This window comes from Schistocerca nitens, chromosome 3 (assembly GCF_023898315.1).
Source record: "Schistocerca nitens isolate TAMUIC-IGC-003100 chromosome 3, iqSchNite1.1, whole genome shotgun sequence".
In the NCBI taxonomy this organism is placed as follows: Eukaryota; Metazoa; Arthropoda; class Insecta; order Orthoptera; family Acrididae; genus Schistocerca; species Schistocerca nitens.
This window is the reverse complement of record NC_064616.1, coordinates 726,367,257-726,381,336: the sequence shown is the minus strand read 5'-3', so window position 1 is coordinate 726,381,336 and position 14,080 is coordinate 726,367,257. Positions and strand designations below refer to the sequence as shown.

The following is a 14,080-nucleotide window of genomic DNA, read 5'->3' as shown; positions in this document are numbered from 1 at the left end:
GTTCATGCAGTGAAACTGCCACTTGAAGCATTGTGTTTTAATGTATTACTTCTTTACTAGCAACTGTATTCATAACACACTTTCCAGATAGTATTCACATATACCACTGAATGTACCAGCAGAATATTATTATTATACAGCCCATAGTTCGGAAGATATGATGTCAGAAACACTGAAATGGGTGAAAAACTGCTGCGTCATTCATGACATTTAAATGTATTACTTCTTTGCTACTAACTCTGTTTGCAACACATTTCACAGACAGTATCCACAGATGCAGCTGAATGTACGTACAGAAACATGGCAGTGTATCACGCATAGGTCAGGTGCCCACACTACACTTGTCTGTTCTCTTTTAGAGTACTGCTGTGCAGTGTGGGATCCTTACCAGCTAGGATTAATGGAGTACATTGAGAAAGTTCAAAGAAGGACATCATGTTTTGGATTATCGTGAAATTGGGCAGAGAATGTCACTGAAATGATATAGGATTTGGGGTGGACATCATTAAAACAAAGGTTTTTTCATTACGGTGAAATCTTCTGAAGAAATTTCAATCACCAACTTCCTCCTCCGAATGTGGAAATATTTTGTTGATGCCGACCTACATAGGGAGAAATGATCATATTAATAAGGGAAATCAGAGCTCTCATAGAAAGATATATATGCTTGTGTTTTTAAAAGATTCGAATAATAGAGAATTATTGTGAAGGTGGTACGATGAACCACCAGGCACTTAAGTGGGATTTGCAGAGCATCCATATAGAAGTAGATGTAGAAATATGTTTATAAATGTGTGTGAAATATGTTAAATATATGTAAAATGTATTTGATGTGTGTGTTGTGGGCAAAACAATGTCTAAAAAGCCCAGTCTAAATGTCTTAAAGCAATTTTAATCATATTCAGTACACACATTACATACGATGTGGAAAGAAATACTCTGAGGGTAAGAACCACCAGCCTCCTATTGGGGTGGGGGTGATAATGTGGAGAGAGAAGGGGGAGGAGATGGAAATATAGAGAGCATGAAGGGGGGGGGGGTACACGGGGAAAGGGGGAAGGAGCAGATGGTCTGAGATAGGGTGAGGGGTAAGTGCACAGAGAGGGGAGAGGAGGAGATGAACAGAGAAAGGAAAGAGGAGAAAATAGACAGTGACAAGGGGAAGAAGAGATGGACAGTGAGAAGTGGGGCCGGGTGAGATATAATAAAAGAGAGGGGAGGGGGAGTTTGACAGGGGGGGGAAGCAGCTGATGGACAGAGAGGGGTAGGAGGAGATAGACTTATAGAAGATTGAAATAAATATATTCTCAGTACTCAGCTAGTAAGTAATACATTATGGTCAAAATCCACATTTTCTCATGAAAATTATTTACTGTTTAAAAACAGGTTTCTAAATCGATTATTCCTTTATCTCTTTCTGAAAGCTTCTGGTGTCTTGAGGTTTCTTCCATATACAACCTACACTGCTCCTCAAAACTTAATGATGAGATAGGGAAAGTAACATAACATGCTTACTATGAGATGGAAATGAATGAAAATGCGGAGGCATGTTGCCAGAATTCTCCCAGTCATGGACAGAATGTTGGACCTCACATGACATGAGGTCAGTATGACTGTAGTGCCAAATATTGCTGGCCCCGCAACAGAAGACAGGTGAAGGAATGAGAAAAGACAGTGTGTGTCAGTCAGGGATCAGTTACAATACACTGTGGTGGTGGTGGTGGTGGTGGTGGTGGTGGTCTTCATTACAACATGATGTGGCGACAACATTGAGATGACTTCACATGAGGAAGAATCATCAGGAAATTGAAAGGATGAAGCGAGATGTGTGTAGCACAGGATTTTGATAGTGCTCACAACATTGTTTCACATGCATGAGGAGCTTTCCGAATCACAGGCGCTGCTGCCCAAAGGAGAGCAGGTGGTCGACAACTGTTAACTACAGCAGCAGATGACCACTGCATTGTGTGTCACGCAGGAAGGAACCTACATCACACAGTGGATGCAATTTATAGTCTCTCTCTCTCTCTCTCTCTCTCTCTCTCTCTCTCTCTCTCTCTCTCTCTCTCTGTGTGTGTGTGTGTGTGTGTGTGTGTGTGTGTGTGTGTGTGTGTGTGTGTGTGTGTACACACATGAATAACACCAATCAAGTAGACTGACCGAGGGAGGTGGCGCAGTGGCTAGCACACTGGACTCACATTCGGGAGAACGATGGTTCAATCCTGCATCTGGCCATCCTGATTTAGGTTTTCTGTGATTTCCCTAAATTGCTTCAGACAAATGTCGGGATAGTTCCCTTGAAAGGGCACGGCTGACTTCCTTCCCCGTCCTTCCCTAATATGATGAGACTGATGACCTTGCTGTCTGGTCTCTTCCCCCAAACAACCCAACCCAACCGCAAGTAGACTGGAAATAATAACTAGTTTATTCTGGATATAATTACAAAAAGAGATAACACTACAGGTTATGACGCAGTTCTGATGTGAGTTACAGGAATAGATAACACTATAAAGTAACTGTTAGGAATAGCGTGAAGTTTCAGTGCTGGTCAGGAGTTAGTCCAAATAAGGAACTGCGGAGCAGCTGCTGCAATTTTCCAGTGTAACTCCCAAGGATGCACTGTCTTCATGGAGGCCATGTGCCAGCCTAAACACAGTTTAGGTGAAGGTATTTGGCGTGCACTATTTCTGGGCATGTGACATGTGCAGGCACTGGTTGCGTCATTGGAATGCCACCAGACAGTGCCTGCAGCAGTAGTGTCCAGAGTTCCCAGCTATAACAAGCTGTGTTGTATTTTTTTATATTGTGTTGGCTTGCTACATGAATCTTTTACCATCGAGCTGGCTTGCAGAGGATGTGCAGGAAACTGATGATGCCTGAGGCCAGGCCACATGCGAGATGTGGAATGTGCTGTGGTTGCTGTCCAGTCAGATTGTAAGTGTGGACACCAAACAATATCAAATACATTTAACAGGGCTGGAAGGCCCGCAATCTCACACTCTACAGTGGGGCAATCACTGCATGGGGTTGGTCTCTCTGTCCAACAACCAGTGCACTGAGTTTCTTCAATATCCACACATTGACTGTACTATTTGCGATGGTGCCAAGAGCGTAGGGACTGGACCAATGAGGAATGGGGTCACATGCTCTTCTTGAATGAGAGCAGATTCGGTCTGAGTCGTGATTCTTTATGTACCCACATATGAGGGTTGGTGGGAACACACAATGCAACCAGGAACATCGCCAAACGTGATTGATTGTGTGGTCCAGGTGTTAGGGTGTGGGGAGGCATTATCTTACATGGCTATACTGTCCTCCAAATCTTTGAACGCAGTACACCCACCACTCGAAGTTCTTGTGACACTACTCCTTTCTCATGTGTGTCTTTTCACTGGTGCATTTGGCTGTGACTTCATTTTTATGGATGACATTGCATGACCATATCAAGCAGTGCTGATGGAGGAGCTCTTGAAACTAGAGGATATTCAATGAATAGTCCGGTGTGGCCAATTCCCCAACTTAAATCCCATCAAGCACATGGGGGATGCATTGGTGAGACATATTATAGCACATTCACATGCACCAACAACCATCCAGCAGTTGTCAACTGTACTGGTGGAGGAATGGATTGCCCTACCACAAGAACTGCTTACCAATCTTGAGTCAGCATGGGAGCATGTTGCAGAGCATGCATTGCTACCTGTGGCGCCATACCATGTCCTGCCTTTTGTAATGTCCAGGGCCCCATCGTGAGTCACGTTGACTGTAGTGTAATTATTGTCTTTGAATAAAAGTGTCATTTCTGTTAAACTTGTTGCATATTTCTCTGTTACCTCCTGTGCTATACAGTAGTAGTTCTTTCTATTTATGGTCAAAGTTTTGTCAAACTATGTTACTTGGCTTTGACACATTATGCCAAAGTTACTTTGTTCTTAAGTTTTGCAGCCGAGAGTGCTTACAGGATTCTTAAACAAAGCATTTTGTATTATTGTGTTTTTTATCCTCTTCATTTTCCCACTATTGAATTCCAGTCCACTATGTCAAATGAATTTATATCTCCCTTGGAGTTGTGAAAAATTTCCTTTATCTTGTAGTTAATTTTTTTCAGCATATTAATATGCAGAGCTATTTGACATGTATACTATACATGCAACATAATTTGTCACTTCTTGCTGGAAATGTCAGGACTGAAGGAGTAGATATAACCTTAGCTAGCAAACTGCACTGTGCTCAGAGTAGCATTATGAAGTAGTATTTTGTAATTTATAGTATTAAGATTTCCATCATTACTATATAAATGCAAAACCTCGTAGTGTGTGGTTGAGAAATTGTACCAGAATTTGGAACTGCTTAGACTGTCACACACCCCTTAAGACCCGATGTTAACTTGTAATAGCCCAGTGGAATTGCTATCTCAAAAGTGACGCAAACATGGAATCCTAGTGAATGACTATTTTTACTCAGTTGACAGATGATGATGATGATGATGATGATGATGATGATAATAATGAATTGAAGGAAACTAAAAGTTACTTTAAATGAAATAGGAGTAAAATTGAATTGATATTTTATTATATTAAAAACAATGACATAGCATAAGACTCAGTGACATGACTGTTAGAAAAAGTGATTGCAATAAACGTCTGAAGCAATTGGGAAGAGGACTACTGTATCCTAGCTGCACATTCAATCACTAATAGAAATGCAACTCACCAAAAGTTTTAGTTACTCCAGTGGTTGACTGAACAATAAATGAAAATGATACTAGCACTGAAACTGCTATAGCAACAGTGCGTCCCCTTCGCGAACATCAATGCCCGCCTACCGGTGGTGCTGATGCATACATACTCTCAAGAGTCTGCTACAGCGGTAAGTCGGCCGTGTGTGGTCATGGCGAAGAACCAGAATCTCACTCATCAGGGCTTGGACAACATGAAGTTCCATCAACCATCTGAACTCGAACTCCTTGACGCCCAAAACTAGTGACCTTTCACCTTCTACAACCAAACCAAGTATGTCCCTGAACTCCTTGACGCCTAAAACTAGTGACCTTTCACCTTCTACAACCAAACCAAGTATGTCCATTTTCATGTGTCCCTGCTTACAACTCTGCAGTTTGGGCCATTCTAGCCACAACCACGAATCAGGAAATGTTACTGTTTTCCACCAACAGCATGAAAACTGCCACATTTAATAAATTCCTGCCACAGAATGTCTCCAGTCATGGGTCAGGTAGAGCACATCTTTCTCTCCAGTTTTCTCCAGAAGTTCCCATTTGCTGCTGGTAGGTGATGGATGAATCAGAACATTGTACATTTCTGAATTTCCAGAAGCCTAACCAACATGATGGGAACTCTGCTAGGCTTTTCCTCTCATCGTGTTTGGTCCAGACATTCCAGGATTTGCGGTTTCTCACCATAAATAAGTAGGTGGCAGCCAGCACTTGAGACTATAGCCCTCAGCCTTCTACAGAGCCGAACCGTGCAGAATACCTTGAACTCCATCGTAGCTTATTGAGTTATTGAGAGGAGTTTCAAGAGCCTTCTAAGGTGGCTCCTTGACACATGTAAGCCAGAATAAAGCCACTGAATGCCATGTGTTCTCCCTTGTTGCTTTCAGAATTGTGTGTGAACTGAGCGGTTACCACACATTCTTAGAATGGAGCTTCAAGCCTCGACTGACAATCACTGCAGTTTTATAAAATATATTCCCCAGCATTATATAATGTCATGAGACTTTTAGCATGATGAAACTGAAGTGTCCTGCCTGTTGCCAGTCATAACAAGGGGCAGATGAATTTAGCATATAAGTAGAAGGAGGCAAGCCAGATGGCTTGTAACCTTTCATAACCTTCCCCTGACAGTATAATTTTGAGCAGGAGCAATCCTACTGAAACATAGTGATGGGCCAACATGAAAAAAATTTCTGGAAACTACCACCTTTCAAGACTGGTCACGGCCCCCATAGAAAACTCTGAAATGTGCTGCATGGAATGGTATTTCAGGGATGGATACAAAATACACACTCTGCATTCAACCACAGGATAGCCCTCTCAAGCACACAATTTGAATAAATATAAACAGGTCTAATGTTGATTATATGCAGTATCTGCACCAGCTGACTTGACTAGTTCAACAACAAGCAACATGGCAAGCTATGACTGTCCTACCAGTACAATGGCTAATAGCTTAGAATTACTGTTTAATACAAAGTTATCAGCTGGGGCTCTGGCATCATTGTATGGTTACTGTTTTGCAAATATATGTATACTATATAGAGGTGGCAGAATATCTACTCATACGTGACTTTAAAATCCAAGTTATTCTTGCATATTTAAGTTATTATTTCTGTCTCTTTCATGTAGAAGAATGACCAAAAAATGTTGTGGTAAGCTTTAAGATCTGTTGGTTACTGATAGATGTGATGCACATAATCTTATCCCACAGGAACAATAGGCACAAAGAATGAGTTGACTGTTAAATTGGTTAGTACAAACGTGATGAACAGTAGGTCTTGGAAAATGAAGTTTATAGGTAAACAAAATGGATAAGCACTAAGCAACTTTCTGAGAAAAATGTGATACAATTTACATTGTGGAGGATTAAGTTGTGGACATAAAAATGATGTTGTGCAAATTACAGAGTATGTAACAGTGAAATATCGCAAGTGTGACTGTGATGTTGAGTAATTGCGTGCACATCATATGATTTACGTAAATGAGACGTTATTAAACTAACATTGTAAAGACATCTAAGGTTGCATCAAAAACATAGAAAGAGCAGCACCATACTAAAGCAAATCATTGGTTTACAATGTGGATATGAAATGGTCATATTGTATTGATCATTACCTTTGGTTAAAGTTGATTGTGGCAAGATTCTTTTTATATACATGGGCATTTTCATGTTCTAATGTGCTACAGGTGTGAACAATATAGAGAAAATAGCTTTAGTACTGTTGATAAAAGGAAACTTTGTACACTTGTGCAGAGAGTGCTGTAAAGAATATAAAGGAAGTACTAATGTACATTGAAACTGTTGTCAAGTGTATCGGGGAGATTATAGGTGCATGTAACTGTCACACAATCACACATCAGGGGTTGGTTCACTACACTTAGGTTGCCGTGTCTTTTCACAGTGTGTGGTGAGTCAGAGGGCTGTGCACTGGTGTGTGTGGCATTGGAGTGTGTCCCGTAGCCTCCATTAGCTGTTGCATTTTGTGCAAAGGGCTGGACAGCAGTGGGTGCATTCTCGGCCAGTGCTATAATGGGCAGCAGTAGCAATTGTGCAACTGCATCCATCAGTCATGGCAGCCAGCATGGACATCAGAACTATCATCTGGTCACTGTCCTCCTGGAACGTGGAGTCTCGCACAGGTTGGCAGTACCTATGTGGTTAACTAATTGGTACTGACAAATCCTGAGAGCACATGTGCAAGTCTAATAGGTTATGAATTGCTGTACGATCCACAACATATGTACCCTATCTAGGAGACTATGACTGAACATACTCTTTGCAGGGGTGGTCTCGTACAGACAAAATGTGTGGACATCATTGAAAGCACAGAGCTGCATGGCTCCAGCCTGGCTAGTTTGATGCTCCTTAAGGGAGAAAGAAAATGATGTCATTTATGAATGTCTGTGATCGTGTCATACTGTCCTCGCCAGCATGTGCCAGGGCTGTGGGAGGCCTGAGGTAGTCAGTTGCCATTGTCACATCTGTTTTATGAAAGTGAGGGCAACCAGCGTTTGATGGCCGCCATTGTGCATCTCTGATGGCAGCAACCAGCCCACGTAGCTGCCGCCCAAGCTGATCCATCCCTTTGTCCACCCACTGCTCTGTGTTCAGGCCACATTACTGTAAGTTATTTTTGCCAGCACAGCCCTTTGGCATCCTGTCATGTAGCCAAATCTACACAATACTCATCTGACAGGATCTTCACAATACTGAAGCTGTGTGTTAAGATACAGCAAGGCTGTACAACACATTATGTGACAAGCTACATGAGAAATAATAGAATTACCAAAACAGTAGAACTTATTCTAAAGCTACGTAACTAAACTACGCCATGGCTACATTAGAACATGCACATGTTCATTCACATGTCATTCATGCTACTAGGATTATTACTATTATTATTCAACTACCTACTTCTTACATGTGAGACATAATACAAATGTGACACCGCAAATAGAACAAAATGTGGGTAAAGATGACACATCTTCTGTAACTTACACTCCTGGAAATTGAAATAAGAACACCGTGAATTCATTGTCCCAGGAAGGGGTAACTTTATTGACACATTCCTGGGGTCAGATACATCACATGATCACACTGACAGAACCACAGGCACATAGACACAGGCAACAGAGCATGCACAATGTCGGCACTAGTACAGTGTATATCCACCTTTCGCAGCAATGCAGGCTGCTATTCTCCCATGGAGACGATCGTAGAGATGCTGGATGTAGTCCTGTGGAATGGCTTGCCATGCCATTTCCACCTGGCGCCTCAGTTGGACCAGCGTTCGTGCCGGATGTGCAGACCGCGTGAGACGACGCTTCATCCAGTCCCAAACATGCTCAATAGGGGACAGATCCGGAGATCTTGCTGGCCAGGGTAGTTGACTTGCACCTTCTAGAGCACGTTGGGTGGCACGGGATACATGCGGACGTGCATTGTCCTGTTGGAACAGCAAGTTCCCTTGCCGGTCTAGGAATGGTAGAACGATGGGTTCGATGACGGTTTGGATGTACCGTGCACTATTCAGTGTCCCCTCGACGATCACCAGTGGTGTACGGCCAGTGTAGGAGATCGCTCCCCACACCATGATGCCGGGTGTTGGCACTGTGTGCCTCGGTCGTATGCAGTCCTGATTGTGGCGCTCACCTGCACGGCGCCAAACACGCATACGACCATCATTGGCACCAAGGCAGAAGCGACTCTCATCGCTGAAGACGACACGTCTCCATTCGTCCCTCCTTTCACGCCTGTCGCGACACCACTGGAGGCGGGCTGCACGATGTTGGGGCGTGAGCGGAAGACGGCCTAACGGTGTGCGGGACCGTAGCCCAGCTTCATGGAGACGGTTGCGAATGGTCCTCGCCGATACCCCAGGAGCAACAGTGTCCCTAATTTGCTGGGAAGTGGCGGTGCGGTCCCCTACGGCACTGCGTAGGATCCTACGGTCTTGGCGTGCATCCGTGCGTCGCTGCGGTCCGGTCCCAGGTCGACGGGCACGTGCACCTTCCGCCGACCACTGGCGACAACATCGATGTACTGTGGAGACCTCACGCCCCACGTGTTGAGCAATTCGGCGGTACGTCCACCCAGCCTCCCGCATGCCCACTATACGCCCTCGCTCAAAGTCCGTCAACTGCACATACGGTTCACGTCCACGCTGTCGCGGCATGCTACCAGTGTTAAAGACTGCGATGGAGCTCCGTATGCCACGGCAAACTGGCTGACACTGACGGCGGCGGTGCACAAAAGCTGCGCAGCTAGCGCCATTCGACGGCCAACACTGCGGTTCCTGGTGTGTCCACTGTGCCGTGCGTGTGATCATTGCTTGTACAGCCCTCTCGCAGTGTCCAGAGCAAGTATGGTGGGTCTGACACACTGGTGTCAATGTGTTCTTTTTTCCATTTCCAGGAGTGTATTTCACCCTTGTAGTGACTGTGTTTCCTGTTTTAGCATTACCTGTATAGAACATATGTTAAAAAATGTCATTAGTAAATTTCTTTACCTAGGCTATTGTGCAAAAGGGTAGACTGTTCCTGGAATTAAATCAGATGTAAACATTGTTGTCTCATATCTTCTCATAGGCCACATATCCCTACTTATAATACTGCATACTCTGTCCACCTATAATAGGTATTAAACTCATTTCTATTATACGTGATAAGTGCCAGTGCTCCCTGACATAAGCCTAAACAAAACAAAATTGCCACTCTCCATGTATTGGTCCATGCAACGATGGCATGGATTTGTCCCAAACCAGAACTAAACACCCTGAGAACTCACTACAGGCACAGATGTCCGAAATTAAATAAAAACCTATGATTTAGAAAACTTCCTATTCGCTGCAGACACAAAAGCTTCATCAGTATTATCAACAGGAATCAGATGGTTCACCCCTTTATCACAGCCACCTCAATGATATATCTCGTACAATCGCTGTGATATCACAGTAAAAGTAACGAAGATGTCGGACACCATGTCTTCTCTCCATCCTCTATAGCCAAGACTGACTGCATTCTAACAAGCAGATTAGCAGATACATTACTTAGGCCTCCACCTTTTACTAATCACTATCACACAAGTTCTGTTTACATGGATTGCAAGTGTATATCGGCACTCAGCTAACACGGTTTATAATAGAGGTTTGAAAGGAAAAACATGAGAAAATTACCTACTTAACATAATTGAGCTCTATATTATGGATTCCTATGACTTCATACTGCCCTCGGGGGCTCAGCGTTAATTTGTTGGCTATAGGCCTGGCAGTCCTGAGGTTCCTGAGCTGGAGATGGGCAAGTGCCACCAGTCACCTTTGGGCATGCTTCAGTGACCACCATGCGGCAAAGCAGTGGAATGTTGTGTCTCACAGGAAACGGCTATCTCAGCTTGACTGCCTGAATCACAAGAATGGTGAAAACCTATATAAAAAACCCTCAATTGCAAGGTGTACTGTGCACTGATGAGATGCATGGCTATTGAGGTGGATCAGCCGTTAGTGGCCAACCTGTGAGGAACCTGCCACACCTCGGTTGTATAAGGCTTACCTAGGCACATGGGGCTCCTTCTAGATAGACTTTTATTTCCCTAGCTGCTCATGGAACCAGCATACCTTCAAAATATTGTCTTCCTCCTCCCAATGGAAAGGGTGGGGCCACTGGCAGGTACCAACACCCAATTAAACAAAAGGGCTCGTGTAGCCGGTCCTTCAGACTTGGGGATTACACAGACCCTTTCAGCATTGAGTAACAGAACACATGCTGGTGTCCATAATGTGTTCCTTATAATTAAACAAAAACAGAGGAGCTTCAAGATTTTTCACCTTTTTCCGTACAAAAAAGTCTAGAGGGAATTGTTGGACCAATTCACAACAAGTGGAGAACATTCAGAAAGGTCAGCACCTCATGGAGTATGCAATAGAAAGTTAACTGCACAACACCTTCACATACAGCAAAGGTGTTGTGACTTGCAGGGATCTGGTTGACATTCCCCGAGTAGAACTGCAAGTTTGGTGATACCAGGAAGGCATTGTTGATGTACAGAGCATAATAAAATGAATGGATGGCGACCTTGTGAAATCAGACACTCTTGTGCTAGCTTTTAGCAGCATGAAACTTCCAGAGCATGTTAAGGCTGATTTCCTCCACCTCAGCGTGTCGCCTTATTTTCCTAATCCAGTGTACTGTTTTACACCCCAGCATTTTGGACACACCACCTTAGGTTGTAAGGGAGCAGCCACTTGTGGAAAATGTGGTAAGACCGCCCATGGAGGTGTTGGTTGTTCATCTCCTCCAAAATGTGTAAACTGCTCTGGGAATCACCCTGTATGGAGTAGAGACTGCAGTGTTTTGCTTGAAGAAAGGAAGAGAGAAGAGATCAAAACAATTAAGTGTGTCTCATATGATGAGGCCAAAAATGTATATAAGGCCATGCACCCCCTGAGGTTTGTTACCTCCTTTGCATCTGTATTTAAACAACTAGTTCAGACAACTGATGCTGCTACCCAAATTGAGGTTGCTAGTGTCAGCACTACTACCTGCATTTGCCAGTGCACTTGTACTGCTGCAATTCCTTCAAAGCTTACACTTCCTCCCAAAAAAGTCTGTTGTCAAGGAATGCATGGACCACATCACACAGGTGATGCATCATGTTGCTGACTTACCCATCCCGAAGTGCTCAGGTCATCTTAGGAGGCAACCTGTACCTTTGTGGACAGATGGCTGCTGTTCAGCTATCCCAGACAGGCGTGCGGCTCTTTGACGCCTTAAATTGTGCCCTACAGCAGACATCCTCACAGCCTTTAGAGTTGTGAGGTCCAAGGCTTGACATGTAATTAAGGAGAGCAAGAAAATTGTTCCTGGACTCTATTAACCAATCCACTTGTTCTATGAAACTATAGGAAGCGATCTGTAGGATTTCCGATAAACAGTCATTTACCAATAGCCGCAGTGCTGAAACAGGTGTGTCTCCAAATAACACATGGAGACATCGCTAAGACACTGGTCGAGCATTTTGCAAAAGCCACTGCCAATGCAAGCCAGGATTCGGCATTTCGTCACTATTGTGCAACTGTAGAGAGGGGCAAGTTGGACTTCAGATCTAACAGTTCCGAGTCCTACAACTCCCTTTTCTCCATGTGGGAGCTGGAATTGGCTCTGTCTGAGACTCATGACACAGCACCCAGTCACGACTAAATCAAGTACTGCATGCTTTGACATCTGCCAGTGGTGTTGATGGAAATCCCCCCTGAATGTTTTAATCTTATGTGGCAGACAGACATCTTCCCCAACTTGTGGAGAGAGGCAATTCTGATATCTCTCCTCAAACCAAGAAAGGACCGCACATCTCCCAGTAGTGACAGGAATATCGTCTTAATGAGCTGTGTGGGAAAGATCCTGGAGCGAATGGTAAACCGTCATTCGGCCTGATTATATTAGAGACCAGGAAACTCCTTAGGCACTCTCAGTGTGGATTGTGGAGATTTCAGTCCACTGTCACCAACCTGAACCTGCTAGAGGCGGCTATTCAGGTTTTAATAAAGGTTACCACAGTTGTATGCAAAATAGAAATAACAATATTAACTGTACATTTGATGTAGTAACTAACTACATGTTATATTATAAGAGGGAAAGTTAGTCTGCCCCCAGAATCTCCCAAAGAACGAACACCGAGCAGGGTTCGCCAATTTATGGAAAACCCTGCATTGTTTGGTTGAGAAATCTTACCGGAATGATGGAACTGCCCAGACTCTGTCACCCAACCCTTAAGACTCGATGGTAAATTTTAACTGCCCATTAGAATCACTATCTCAGAAATTACCCAGACATAGAATACTAAGGTGGAGAATGCTACAAAATCCTACTGAATGACTATTTTTACCCAGTCTACAGATAATTAATAATAATAATAATAATAATAATAATAATAATAATAAATTGAAGGGTACTACAAGTTATGTGAAATGAAATCCAAATAAAATTGAACCGATGTTTTATTACATTAAAAGCAATACATAGCATAAGATGCAGTGGCATGATTATTGGAACAAGTGATTGCAATAAACGTCTGATGAAATTAGGAGGAGGACTACCATATTCTAGCTGCACATACAATCACTAATAAGAATGCAACTATGTTCTAGTTACACAAGTGGTTGATTGAATAATAAATGAAAATGATACCAGCACTGGAACGGGGATTTACGGTGCCTTGGCAACACTATGTCCCCTTTGCAAACACAAACACCCACCTATCGCTGGTGCCGATGCGTACATTCTCTCACCAAACTGCTGTGATGCTAAGTAGACCGCGTGTGGTCATCGTGAATAACCAGAATCTTGCTCGTCAGGACTTGGACACCATGAAGCCTCATTGACCATCTGAACACACACTTCTTGACGTCTAAAACAAGTGACCTTTCACCTTCCACGCTCAAACCAAGAGTGTCCAGTTTCATGTGTCCGTGCTCCCTACTCTACAGTTTGGGCCCTTCTGGCAGCGACCACCAACCAGGAAATGTTACTGTTTCCACCAACAGCATGAAAACTGCCACATTTAATAAATTTGCTCCACAGAATGTCTCCATTCCAGATCAGTCAGAGCACATCTTCCTTACCAGTTTTCTCTAGAAATACTCATTTGGGGTTGGTTGGCAATATGCGAATCAGGACATTGTTTGTACGGTTCTGAATTTTCAGAAGCCTAACCAACATGATGGAACTCCATGAGGCTTCTACTCCTATAGCAGTAAGCCCAGAAATTCCAGGATCTACAATTTCTCACCATAAATTGGTAGGTGGCAGCAGCACATGAGACTACTGCCCTCGGCTGTCTACAGAGCCAAA

General features: G+C 43.5%; 1 protein-coding gene across 1 annotated transcript in view; it reads left to right on the top strand.

Annotated features, from left to right (window-relative positions):
* LOC126248698 (prostatic acid phosphatase-like) overlaps positions 1–14,080 on the top strand; it is a 65,944-nt gene that overhangs the window by 30,494 nt on the left and 21,370 nt on the right. The window lies entirely within an intron of this gene.